Source organism: Lygodium microphyllum, chromosome 18 (genome assembly GCF_053477565.2).
Source record: "Lygodium microphyllum isolate KBCC chromosome 18, Lygodium_microphyllum_v1.1.10, whole genome shotgun sequence".
Lineage (NCBI taxonomy): Eukaryota > Viridiplantae > Streptophyta > Polypodiopsida > Schizaeales > Lygodiaceae > Lygodium > Lygodium microphyllum.
This window is the reverse complement of record NC_141152.1, coordinates 93,499,078-93,512,758: the sequence shown is the minus strand read 5'-3', so window position 1 is coordinate 93,512,758 and position 13,681 is coordinate 93,499,078.

The following is a 13,681-nucleotide window of genomic DNA, read 5'->3' as shown; positions in this document are numbered from 1 at the left end:
CTTTTCAGTTACAATCTGTGAAAGAGAATCAGACGCCATTACAGAATACTGCAAAAAAATTTGTCACTACAAAAAAGACAACTTCACCCTCACAAGGGCAAACCTGTAAAACTGGCGAAAGTGATATTTGACCACACAGTCACTTCCTAGTGACGATTTTGCATAAACAAGAACCAAGGATGATTCTGTAACTCCCAATGTCCCTGCACACAAGCATACGATGCAATTTCTACAGTAACTTTTCACCGACCTGTAGAACAGTGGCTGCACAGCATAAAACTGGGCCTTTTCCTGAGTGCGTGCAGAAAACTTCCGCCTCCAAAACAGGCCCCGAAATGGCCTCAAATCCAAGCCCTCTTGCTTCACCGCGAAAGGCTTCTCAACCTGAGACACTGCACTCTTGCAATTTTCGGCTGTGCTACTTGCAGAGATTCGCTTCCAAAACAGAAAATGAAAGCAACACTGCTCCTCTTACCAGAACACCGCGAGCTTGGCTTGCTTTCTTGAGCTCCTTACCACGAACAAGGCTCTGATACCATGTCAAGATTGTGGGAGAGAAGGATGGAGTCTCACTTGTAGCTTTCTTGCTTGCACAATGGGGGAATACACACAAGGGTGGAGGCTGAAAACAATTTTCCTCTTCTTAGTTGTGTAAGCCAAAAAGAACTCTCATAAAAAGAAATAGAAGAACCCTATATATGGGTCTCAAACCAAACTCAACTAACTAAGTGTTGAGAATCAGCAATCACACTCAAACAGCCTCTTTGTATGGAATCTCAGGGTCAAGGATATGCAGGCTAACTTATCCCATATGCACAATAGTGCCTACTGCAGTTTCCTACTTTCCTATAAAGCATTGTACTTGCTTCCTTTCTTAATGCAATGATAGTACTCTTTTCATTTCAGTAAAGTGTCAATGTCATTGTCCACATACACAAGATTGTGTTTATGAGTCCAAGTCTCAATCTTGGAACCTAATTCACTTGTGTAACAAACAGTGTCCATTCCATCATGAGTCTACACTTCTCCTTCCATCCTCCATAGCTTCCGGTTATGTCATGCTCTAGATCCCGCATTTCTAACTTGGTATCAGAGCCCAGTTGGGCATGGCATTGCTTCTCTAGCCTCTCTTGATTCTTCTGAACCTCCATCCAGCTCAATGTCAGCTCATGACTTCATCTCCCAACTCTACTCTCACTGAAGCTTCCATGGCAGCCATAGCTAGCAGCACCCTATCAGATTGAACTGCTTATATCTCACTCCACAGGTCAAATCTCTTACAGCTTCCTTCTGGAAAAGTATTCCCCAATTCATAAAGCTTCTCTGTATCACATCAATCTAGGACATTGGACCATCTGGAGCTCAGCATTGTGAAAATCCCAAATCTCTGTTCTGTGTCTGCCATAGCCAGACAGGACCTACCTTGCTTGGAGCTTCCATAACTCTTCAACCAGGCCATTTCAGCCCACGATTTCTTCTGGAGAGTTGTTCCTCTGCTCAAGGCGTTTCATCTTGGCACAACAATCAATGACATTGATGCTCCCTGGCTCCAGCATTGCAGAAATTCGACCACGCTGTCCAGATCTCCGCCGAATCTGTTCGCGGCACCTGCGCGCCTTATACTGACCACGATCTGCACAATCTTCATGGGGCTTTGGTAGCCCATGACATAAGCTTCCTAGATATGTAAAAAGTTTTAAAAATGATGCACTGTAGCTCCTGCAATAAGCAAAAAACCAGGCCCCTGTCTCAGAAACCCTAAATCCACCATAGCCAAAAGCTTCAAAATCTTGACATTTTTCACTGTTTCTCTCACTGAAGTTATCAACAGTGATTTTAATCACTGAGCAATACTCTCTGAAGTTCGTTAAAGTACTGTCACTCAGATCTGGCGACATCAGCATCAAATCAAGAAGGGGAAGATCACTTGGAGTAAAAGACTTTTGCAGATTTGGTATTCATTGACACTCAGTTAGTGCTTTTTAGCACTTGTGTCTCTCAATCAATTCTTCTGTTGCTCAAATCTAATAAAGTCTGAAGTTGATTTGCTACTGTTCCTGTAAATCTAACATGGGCAAAGACTCGCCAAATGCTCGATTCAAAGGAGTCGGATTCCACACTTGGCAAACCCGCATCAAGCTCATCCTGATGAAGAAGGGTCTCTAGGCCATCACAAATGGCAAAGAGAAGAAACCTCGGGACGCGGACCTTGCAACTACTTGGCAAAAGAATGATGACAGAGCCCAGGCCATTATCAAATTGGAGCTAGATGACAGTTATATCCATCACGTGGATAACTGTGAGACCTCACAGGATACATGGAAAAGACTTGACACCTTGTTCGGTGCACAATCTAAATCATCAAAGTATGGTCTCCTAATTGAATTCTTCAGGCTTGAAATGAAGTCCAGCACATCACTTGCCACACATCTTAATTACATGGAAGGACTCCTAACCCAACTTGCATGAATCAACATTAAAATGGATGAAGATGTTTGCATCGGTGTTCTACTTAAGAGCTTGCCTCCTGAATATAATAACGTATCAACAACTTTAATCAACATGCCAAATCCTGAACTTGTTGATATCCAGGCATCACTGTTAGAAGAAGAAAAGAAGCTAAAAACTAAAGAAGAACCAAGTACCTCTAGAGATGAGCATGCATTATATGTTGGCAACAGGTACAAAGGCAAGAAAGATCAGCTCTTTTGTGACTTCTGCAAAAGGACCGGACACACCGAGAAGTTCTGCCACGCAAGAAAGAGATCCCAAAAGGCCTATCTAGTCGCAGTCAAAGAAGAAGAAGAAAATGAAGCAAAGGAAGATGAAGATGAAGACCACCAGGATCGGAAGGACAAGACTCATCAGTCCTTGTACTCTCATAATTCTGATAGACTGTTTTAATAGCCTTGTATTTTCCTTGCCCTAATGTTTCCTGCCATAAGCTTTGTAAACTCCTTATGTAACTTGGCATTACAGTCCCTGTACACTTTGTGAGGCCCCTGTTACAGCCTCTGGATGTCCACCATGTTTATGGTACCCACACTTAGCTTTTTCTGCAACAGCCTCTGGTGTTCTGCCATGTCTGTGGTATGCCCACACTTTGCAGGTGGTTCTCATTACAGCCTCTACACACTTTGTGCCTTTCCTAGTTGTGATTGAGGAGGAGTGTTAAGAATCATCAATCACACTCAAACAGCCTCTTTGTATGGAATCTCAGGGTCAAGGATATGCAGGCTAACTTATCCCATATGCACAATAGTGCCTACTGCAGTTTCCTACTTTCCTATAAAGCATTGTACTTGCTTCCTTTCTTAATGCAATGATAGTACTCTTTTCATTTCAGTAAAGTGTCAATGTCATTGTCCACATACACAAGATTGTGTTTATGAGTCCAAGTCTCAATCTTGGAACCTAATTCACTTGTGTAACAAACAGTGTCCATTCCATCATGAGTCTACACTTCTCCTTCCATCCTCCATAGCTTCCGGTTATGTCATGCTCTAGATCCCGCATTTCTAACTTAAGGTGGCATACTAACTGAGCCACAAACTAGAGTAGATAAGGATAGCTGTCATGTAGCTATTATTCATGGGCAGTGTACCAACCGCGTCTGCAACTGACAAGTCGGTGACATAAATACACAACGGTCACCTTGTCGTATCATGAGTGGAGCTCGATATCTCAACAGAAGCATTATACCGACATGATTACAGAGCAGTATCGGCAAATAGCTGTTGATGTCAACTTCCTTAAAAAACAACAAAATTTGATAGGAAGTAGATACCCAGATGAGGGTGCACCTTCGAGGTTTAGCTGCGAATGGTGTGGTGGGCAGCACTATCCAAGAAATTGCCCAAATATTAAGTGTGACATCTGTGGAAAATCTGGCCATTTAGCAGCTACTTGCTGCAGTAAGATCAGTTCCCTCCAGCGAGGTAGTCGGCAACCAAAGCCTGTTAATCATCGTGTGTAAGGAAATGATTCCCAGTGAGAAGATGGGCCTAAATAAATACTTCAACGACCAAAGACTACAGTGGAGGAGCTACCTAGTGGTAGTGGGGTTAGTTTGATTAAGGCTGTACGCGTTAATGATGCTGAAACCTCTAATTTGCGAGCTGTCCTTACAAGAGGTCAAAAGGGTAGAGAGCCCGACAAGGATAAGCATGTCAACAGAAACCCTAAACAAGGCGACAAAGGAATGCAAGTTTTGGATCCTGCCATGGAAGGGGGGACCTTTGAAGCCCGTGGAAAGTAAAGCCAATAAGGAACCACCAAAGAAGAAGGTGAAAGTTAAGAAAGAGGCAATAAAGCCGGTTCAGCGACCTAAAGAGCGGATGGTTTGGCGTGAAAAGCGAGCTCTATCGAACTATCATGAATTCGATTTGCGAGCTCTCTCTATGAAGTCAAGCTGGATGTGAATCTTTTACAGCTTATTAAGCTTTCCCCAGGAGTACGCAAGGAATTTAGAAAGATCCTACATACCGGGTATATCGTAGAACCTTTGGGTATTGCGCGAGTTGGTGATGACTGGTTTGAGCATGCTGAGAAGCATTGCCCAAGGGTTGCAACATATGTCGATGGGATATTAGTAGATTATGCCATTGTCGACACGGGATCATCTGTTAACATTATGAGTTCTGAACTAATGGAAAGGTTGGGTCTTGCGATCCAGAAAGATACCTCCACAATTCTCAGAATGGCAGATGATAGTTTGAGACAGCCGGAAGGCTGCATTACTAAGGTCCATGTCATTGTTGCAAATGTAGAATGCCTGTTGGACTTTAGGGTGATTCATTTTGCAGGCCGTCCAAGTTACCAAGTATTACTCGGACAACCTTGGATCTTGCAAGCGGACTACCAAGTAGATATACTCGCCGATCGACTAATATTCGGCAGAGGTGCCCAGTGTGTGGTGGTTGATGCTTATCCTGAGTCCCCGCAGAGTGAGAGAGCTCCTCTATCTTCTACAGAATTGGAGACATTAGAAGATTTATCTGCCAGTGAGACATCATCGAGTGATGAGTCCAAAGAGGGATCCACCACGGAAGACATCTATCAGATCACTTTGAACTAGCCGATAGAGGGCCAAGATCGTATAAGAGATGCAAATGTTATCGAGATAGACCTTGGTACGCCTGATGATTCACGGCCAATCAAATTAGGTTCTATGCTCAGCACAATAGAAAGGGAGGACTATGTGGCCTTGATTCAGGAATTTCGTGATATCTTCGCCTGGAGTTATGATGAGTTGAGAGGCATTCCTCCTAGTCTTACTGTTCATACAATTCCGTTGAAAGAGGGCAGTCGTCCTGTACGACAGAAAGTAAGGCGTATGCCTTTCGAACTGAGGGACGGGCTGTTTAAAGAGTTACAGAAGCTTCGGAAAGCAGGTTTGATTTTTCCTGTACAACACACGGAATGGTGTTCGCCGGTTGTGATCAGAAAGAAGAAAAATAATCAAATTCGATTATGTGTAGACTTTAGAGAGCTGAATAAGCAGACAGCTAAAGACTACTACCCGTTGCCATTTATTGACCAGATTTTGGATCAATTAGCGGGTAGGGAGATATATTCGTTTATGGATTGCTTTGCAGGATATAATCAGATGGCAATTGCAGAAGAGGACAAGTTGAAAACAACTTTTATTACGGTATTTGGTACTTTTGCGTACCATGTGATGGCCTTTGCTTTATGCAATGCGCCTGGTTCGTGGCAACGAACAGCAGATAAGACATTCGGTGACATATCCCCTGAAGAGTTGAAGGTGTTTATTGATGACTTAGGGGCCGCCACCGTGAGAGGAAGGCAGTTAATCATTTTAAGAAAATGCTTTGAGCGTTGTAGACAATTTTGTATCGCTCTAAACCCACGGAAGTATGTTTTTGGAGTACCTTATGGGCTATTGCTGGGTCATGTGGTCAGTTCGGTAGGAATTGTGACAGACCCCGAGAAGGTCAAAGTTATAGTTGCCATGGGTCCACTGCGCACTCCGAAAGAAGTTCATAGCTTTCTGTCTTCGGTTGGTTATTACCGTAGATTCATAAACACCTTGGCAGAAAGAACGTTGCTGCTTACAAATTTATTGTCCTTTAGCTGTTTATTTGTATGGGGTGACCTTTGTAAGGTAGCATTCGAGGATGTGAAACAGGAGCTAGCAAGAGCTCCCATTTTAAAAGCACCTAAAAGAGGTGAGGTGTTCTATATATTCTCGGCAGCCACCATGTATAGTATCAGCTGCTGTTTAGCCCAAATTTGGGAAGAGAAGTGGTATCATCCGATAGCCTTTGCTAGTCAGAAATTGGACATTTCAGAGATCAATTATACCTACATGGAGAAGTTGTGTTTAGCGATGGTCTTTGGGACCAAGAAATTTAGGCATTATATTCTCTATGAGAAATTCGTGCTTTATACGAAGGCGGAGGGGCTTCGACTATTGATGAATAAGCTACAGCTGCCTGATCGTCTAGCGAAGTGGTTAATCACTTTGTAGGAATTTGATTATGAAATCCGTAGTAAGCCACCAAGGTTGCAAGGCATCATGGAATGTCTTGTGGACTTTGGGGAGCCGAAAGAATCTGTGGCTGAAAGGAGTGACATGGAGTTGTTATTTAAAATAGATACGGCATCTATTCCCTCCTGGTACGGTGCAATAACGCATTATTTATCGACGGGAGAGGCAGGATCCGAATTATCTAAAGCTGAGAGAAGAAAGATTAAGTAGCAAGCATTAAAGTTTGCCTTGATCGTAGGTACATTATATCGGCAAGGGGTTGATGACATCTATCGCCAATGTGTGATGCCTGACAAGGTGCCATTCATTTTGGAAGAGTGCCATGATTCTGCTTGCGGCGGCCATTTTGCTGGACGGCTTACAGCACAAAAGGCTTTAAGAGCAGGTTATTGGTGGCATGCCATCTTCCAGGATGCGTTTGCGTATGTTAAGAGATGCGATATTTGTCAACGACATGATAGTTGAGAGAATAAGAAACGACCACTCACCCCTATTATGGCGATACTTCCATTTGAGAAGTGGGGAATAGACTTTGTGGGTCCTATTACTCCGTCATCGACTGCGCAAAAGAGGTACATCATTGTAGCAACTGACTACTTCACAAAGTGGTCAGAAGCACGTGCAACAAGGAAAGATGATGCTAAAGAAATTGCTAGTTTCCTTTTAGAGCAGATAATATGCCGTTTTGGTCCACCGAAAGAATTAGTGTCAGACCGCGGAACCCATTTCCTGAATAAGGTGATCAAAAGCTTGACAGAGACTTGGCAAATCAAGCATAACAAGACAACCCCATATAACCCACAAGCCAATGGGCAAGTTGAAAGCACCAACAAGCAGCTTGTGGGCATCCTGTCCAAAATTGTGTTGGAAAAGAAACGGGATTGGGATAAAAAGTTATACGTGGCAGTGTGGGCCTATAATACGACCTTCAAACGAGCCACTGGCCATACCCCGTTCAAGTTAGTATATGGGGAGGAGTGTGACTTGCCTTTAGAGATTGAGCTGCCGACTATTCGGTTTGCCATCAATCATTCTTTGAGTAATAAAGACGCACTTTTTGAGCGATTGACGACACTGGCACATTTAGATTAGCTTAAGCTGCAGAGTTTATTGCACCAAGAAGTGGAGAAGCGCAGAATGAAGCAGCTACACGACCTTAAAGCCAAGAAATACACCTTCAAGAAAGGATAGCTTGTTCTGTATTACAACGCACGACGTGAATTATTTTCAGGCAAGCTAGAGCCCAAATGGGACGGGCCCTATAGGATCGTTAGAATAGGAAATAATAAATCCACAGTCTTGTTAGCTGACCTTGAGGGGATAGAATTTAAAAATAAGGTTAATCTTAATAAGATTAAACCTTATTATTTCTGATTGCACTAATACTATGACTGCCTTGCAGGTCTAGGAAAGATCGATCAAATATCTACAAGGAAATCGTGATAGAGGTTGATGGGTCGTCTGATCCCTTATTTAGAACACCCATATTTAGAACAGAGGGATCATCAGGGAAAGCTCATTTGGTGGAGCAAAGGATATAAGGTGACTGAGCAAGAAGGCAGGACCTTTATTTGGGAGATCAAGGTCTTCTGCCATCACTGCCTACAAATTTTGACGAGCATCCCTGTTGAATTCAATGATGATGGAGGGATGAAGCCTACAGTCCACCCGTTGAATATGCTGAATTTCGATTACCATAATTATGAGTAGAGTTCCGGATGGCGGGATATGTAAACCCTTTATGGACGTACACCTTGTACTTTGATGGGGCGTCCAGGGATCCATGCAAAAAAGGAAGTATAGGAGTTGTCATTCGAGACCCCCGACGATGCATTGTCATGAAGTTAGCTGCTTATCTCGGGGTGAATTTTTCCAATAATATGGCAGAATACAAAGCCCTGATTATGGGTTTGAATATTGCAAAGAAGGGTGGCATCCGCCAATTATTGGTGAAAGGAGACTCTTAGTTGGTTTTAAATCAACTCAATGGGACGTACATGGTACAAAACCCCATCCTTTGCATGTACCATCATACTGCCATAGCCCTGCTAGACGAATTCGATAGAGTGTCTTATCAGCTGATTCCACGAGATTGGAATCAGTTTGTCGATTCATTGGCTAATCTTGCGTATGAAGAAGACCTCTTCTTTAATTCTGGCCCTTGTCGCGATATATCTATTGACGATGAGACAGGACCTGGTCGTTTGTGGGGTATGCTTTCTGAACATGCCCTCTTTGGTAGACGATGGTTGATCTGGGTGATGCATAGGGTAGGCGAGACTCATCTGCCTTTATTATCTTGGACCCACAGACTGATTAGACGGCATGTGATGCGAACACCTCTTGCGATATACGCAAGAGGGATGGGTCATAATTTAATGCACCTAGTATAGGGCTACGAGCCTCTGTTCCCTGGGAATGGTATGCTTTGATGTCTATCATAGTTGTTTCCAAGAGGATGTTAGGCGTAGTATTGTTTGATTTCATTAGGCCAAGAGGGCCAATCTATTGGCAAAGTCATGTTTGATTTCATTAGGCCAAGAGGGTCATTTCCCTGTCTAGTGCGGGTGCGTTTAATTGGGTTTTTATTTTAAGTGTTGTGCTGGACAGGTTTCGTGATTCGTGGAATTTGGTGGAGCCTGGCGGAGCCTTTGCTGTGATGGAAGCTTCTTGTGGCCAATCCAAGTGATACCTCTCCTTTACGAGTACCTTTTTTTCCTGTTATATGTCTATTTGTACTTGTCGAGGGGATATTTTTTGTTCGGGACCGGCAACCAAGGCATGAAGTCCCAGGTTTAGGCTAAGTATGTTTGAGGGAGGTCGGAGTAGTCATTGCCTCCTGTAAAGACATTGTCAGGCATTGAAATACCTGTTTTAGAAGGAAGTCTTAGTGGCCCTGTTTTGCTAGCCTGCTAGGCAGCCGTTCTACGAGTTCTTGTTAGTCGTGAGGCAGTTAGAGAAGCCTGCCAGAAGATAATAATGATGATGCCAAGAAACCCTAAACATCCCAAAAGATGAATATAAATACGAAGGTGTGTAAAAAGGGGTTCTAACCCCTATCAAAGAAAAGAAATGAAATGAAAATGTATAAGCAGTTGATCATTGCCTTGTGAAGGCCTCATAGGTTCCTGGGGACGAGTCAGACCCGGGGCCGATACCTTGTCTTCCTAGGGGTGGCTTCTTGCTGGAAAAAAAAAATAACAAAACAAGGAAGGTTGGAGCGAAAATAAAAGTGAACGTTAGAAAAGGATTAAGTGTCACCTTGCGAGGGCTTGGTAGGTTCTTGGGTGCCGAGACAGGTCCTGAGACCGATGCCCTGTTCTCCTTGGGTCACTACGCTCAGCTCCCTCCTTTTTACATGCCCAAGTATGTTAATAAAATAAAAACCCTAAAAGAAGAAATGTACTGAAAGAAAATACTCCTTGATCAGGCTATAGGAGTCCTCGCCTTGTAAGAGCTCCTAGTTGTGTTGTCTTTAGTTAGTAAGTAGTTCAGACTACCATTTAGGGCAACCTCTTTGATAGGTTTTTTAGTTTGGCTGTGTCGGCGCAGTTGGTTTGTGACTCGCTTCGGATCTTCTATTAGATAATGCTAGGCCTACTCCTTGTGGATGTCATGCCTTGGTTCTGTCAGGGGGTAGGGGGAGCATTGTGCTGAGTTTTATTATATATTTGTTTTGTATCAGCTTGATGCTTCTTTGGTTGTTTATGTGCAGATATGTTCGTGGATTCGACGGGCTGAGTCGCCCTATCCCGTGGTCGTCAATGAGAGCGGAATTTTGGTGCCGAAAATTGCTTAAAAATAGCTAAAAATTATGAATATCAAGGGAAAAATATCCAATGTCAAAGGCGGCGGCTCGACCTAGGACGATTTTAAGCGTCAAAGTGCTCTAAGGACGCCCGGGCAATACTTGCGGATTTTTAGTAATTTTTCCATGTCCCTGCGCGAGTCAGAGAAGCTGCCGACCAGTCCAGGATGCCGAGACGAGCTCACAGAAATTTTCAGATCGGGATTCGGACACCGTATGCGAGAGAGACGGGAAAAGGGCCAAAAGGCCGGTCAAAATGGGAGAGGTGCCCAAAAGGAGGAGTGAAGGGGTGCCTTTGGGAAGGGGCACCCCCCCTTCCTAAAAAAACGAGATTGAGGGGGGGCAGCGGCTGAACAAAGCCGCCGCGAAAAAAACGGCCCCCCCCACAAATCGTGATGATGGCTCAAAAGCAAGCCATGGAACCAAGCACAGCAGGCCACTACATGGATTCTCCGCTCCGTATCGCTCCATTCTGCGCGAGAAATGACAGCCTGTAGAGGGAGAGAGAAAATCAATCTTTCTCTCTCCTCCCTCTCTCTCCTCTAAGGGGGAATTCATGTGGGAAGAGAAAGGAAAAAGAAAGAATCGTGGAGGCTTGTCCGACATCGATCGGATTGCTTCACAGGCTGGAGATGGTGACGTGTGATCATCATGAGCATGAAGTGCTACTGATTTTCAGATTTGCAACCATGGACATGAAACCCAAGACACGCAAATAAGCGGTAATTCAATTTTTTAAAAGAAAATTTGAGATTTCATGGCTTTTGATTGATAAAATGTTGTTCATGTGGGCTAAAAATTGTTTATGTTGCTGTTTTCCATGAGTACTTGTTGATCATAATCAGAAAATCAGAAAAACATGCATCTTGTGGCCCAAAATAATACACTAAAACACGTAAAATATGGAAAATCAAGGGAAAATGATGGTTTTTTAGCATAAAAGTGGAAGAATAAATAGGAACACCAACTAAATTTTCATTTTTGTTGCAAGAAGGAACTAAGGGCCACATCCCATAACCTATTTTGAATTTTTTTAGTAATTAAATAATGCTAAAAATAAGGAAAAATACAAGGAAAATAGAGAAAAACCACTAAAAATAGGGGAAAAATGCATTTTGGGTGCGGAAAATTAATGAAAAATAAGAACAATGTTCGTGAATGTTTGTGGGGACTGAAGCATGAGGTTTTGCCCCAGTTCAGCCCCACCTTCTTGTTCTAGTGTGTCTTTTACACATAAAATGATGGCAAAATGCCTTATAAATCTATGCAACAATACAACATTTGATCGATGGGAGGGTAGAGTGGTTAAAATGTGTCTAAATGTGGAGTAAAATGATGAAAAGCTTGCTGGTTTTTGTTTGCATGCCATATAGGTCGGTGAATAATTGTAAAATAAGGGCCTAGTAGCACGAGGGTTTCCTCGGTGCTAGGTTCGTGCAACGCCGCATAAGAACGGTAGTTGAAAATCACTAAAAGGATGTCTTCCACATGTGCACAATATTGATTTTATAATTGTTCGAGCACTTAGCATCCACACTATGCATAAATCATGGAAATATTTAAAGGTATCAGAAATCCTGGATGCATAGCAATTGCTTTCATTAGGACCATGACCCATGTTGAGTGAGAGACAGGACACCCTAAGCCATAGGCTAGTCAGGGGGTCTAGGGGAAAGAGAAGTAAGGACAATGGTACATTCCTGTATAGGATTAAATGGTACCTTGAGTGGATTTTGTGCAAAATGTTTATATGTTGAGCGACGCACCGAGGGGCCAATCCCCAAGGTGTAGGAGAGTCGCAGAGGGGTGGCGGCACTCAGTCGTTGGAGGACCCCCTATGTCTCTTCTTCGTGCCATTAGGCAATGTGTAAGGGACTCCCTATGAGGAGTAGTGGGTGAGAGAAGAGTGGACTACAAGCGACATAATACAAACGCAAGATATTTAGGAAGGCAATGTATGTGTCATCAACGCTCCTGGCCGCGAGGCCGTGGGGTTATTGAGCGCGTGAGATAGAGGTCCGGCTAGTGCACGAGCCAGTGTCGGCCTGTTCTAGGTTCCATCAAGCAATTGAGATACAAAGAATGCAAGTAGCAAACAATGACTAAGCATAGACCACCTATACCAAAGGCTATCACATGAACTCAAAGCATTAGTAAACCATACATCCGATAAGCATATACATCACTAAGAAACTGCTATGACAAAGGTAAGTGTCGGTATCCAAAGAATATGGAATCAAATCAGCCATAATCGAGAGTAACTATATCCAATAGCATATAGAAGAGCTTATGTATGAACGAAGAGTCCCACTATCTCAAAAAACCAAAAGTATGTGCCCCATACCCTTCATCTTAAAGCTCTTCTTGAGCTAAGTCTTTAAAGCATCTAGCTTAGCATGAGCACTTTCAACCATAAGCATGTCATCAGCATAAAGCACCAAGATAATAAGGGTGCCATCATGGGCCTTCTTCATGTATAGATATAGATCCATATCACTATAGGAATCAAACTTATATAACCATGTCCTAGGTGCCTACTTAAGCCCATAAAGACTTTTCTTCAGTTTGCACACTAGATATTCCTTGCCTCTTTTTTACAAAGCCCTTTTAGGATGTTACATATGAATGTTGTCATGTAGGTCCCTATGTAGCAAAATTGTCTCAATATCCATTTGATAAGGATCCAAATCCAACTAAGCAACCAAGGCCAAAACCAAGCGCAAACCAATCATCTTGACCACAACAGAGAATATCCCATCGAAATCAACTTCCTTTTCTTGCTTAAAATTCTTAGCAGTTAATATGGCCTTATATATTGGCTTAGGGTGACCATGGGTACTCTTCAACTTGTAAATCCACTTACATGGAAATCCATGCTTTCCATTAGTAGGCAAGGAAACTAAGTCCCATTTATAGTTCTTTTGCAATGAATCAAACTCAAATTTTATAGCCCTCTCCTAGAAATGAAAATCATCTATGTGCATAGTCTCCTTATAGGTAAGTAGCTCAATGGAGTTTATCACCATGACAATCCCTAGAGGACTCACAGTGATCAGGAGGATATGAAGCTCTAATAGTGCATCTCAAAACTAGTTGTGGGGCCTATATGGCCTGTCCTCTTTATCCAGGATCATGATTTTACATAACAGGTGGATATTTGGCCACTACATCATTAACAACTCAGTAGGTTCTCTCACTAGGTCTAGCTATACTATAATAGGAGATTCCTCATGTTGGGGGTAAAGGCGCCTCTGCCTAGCCGCCTGTGTATTACTACACTGATAGTCACCGCCACTGCACACTGCAGGTGGCGGGCGCCCGTCACCGTCACTTTATTCTTTATTCTTTTAGTGACAATT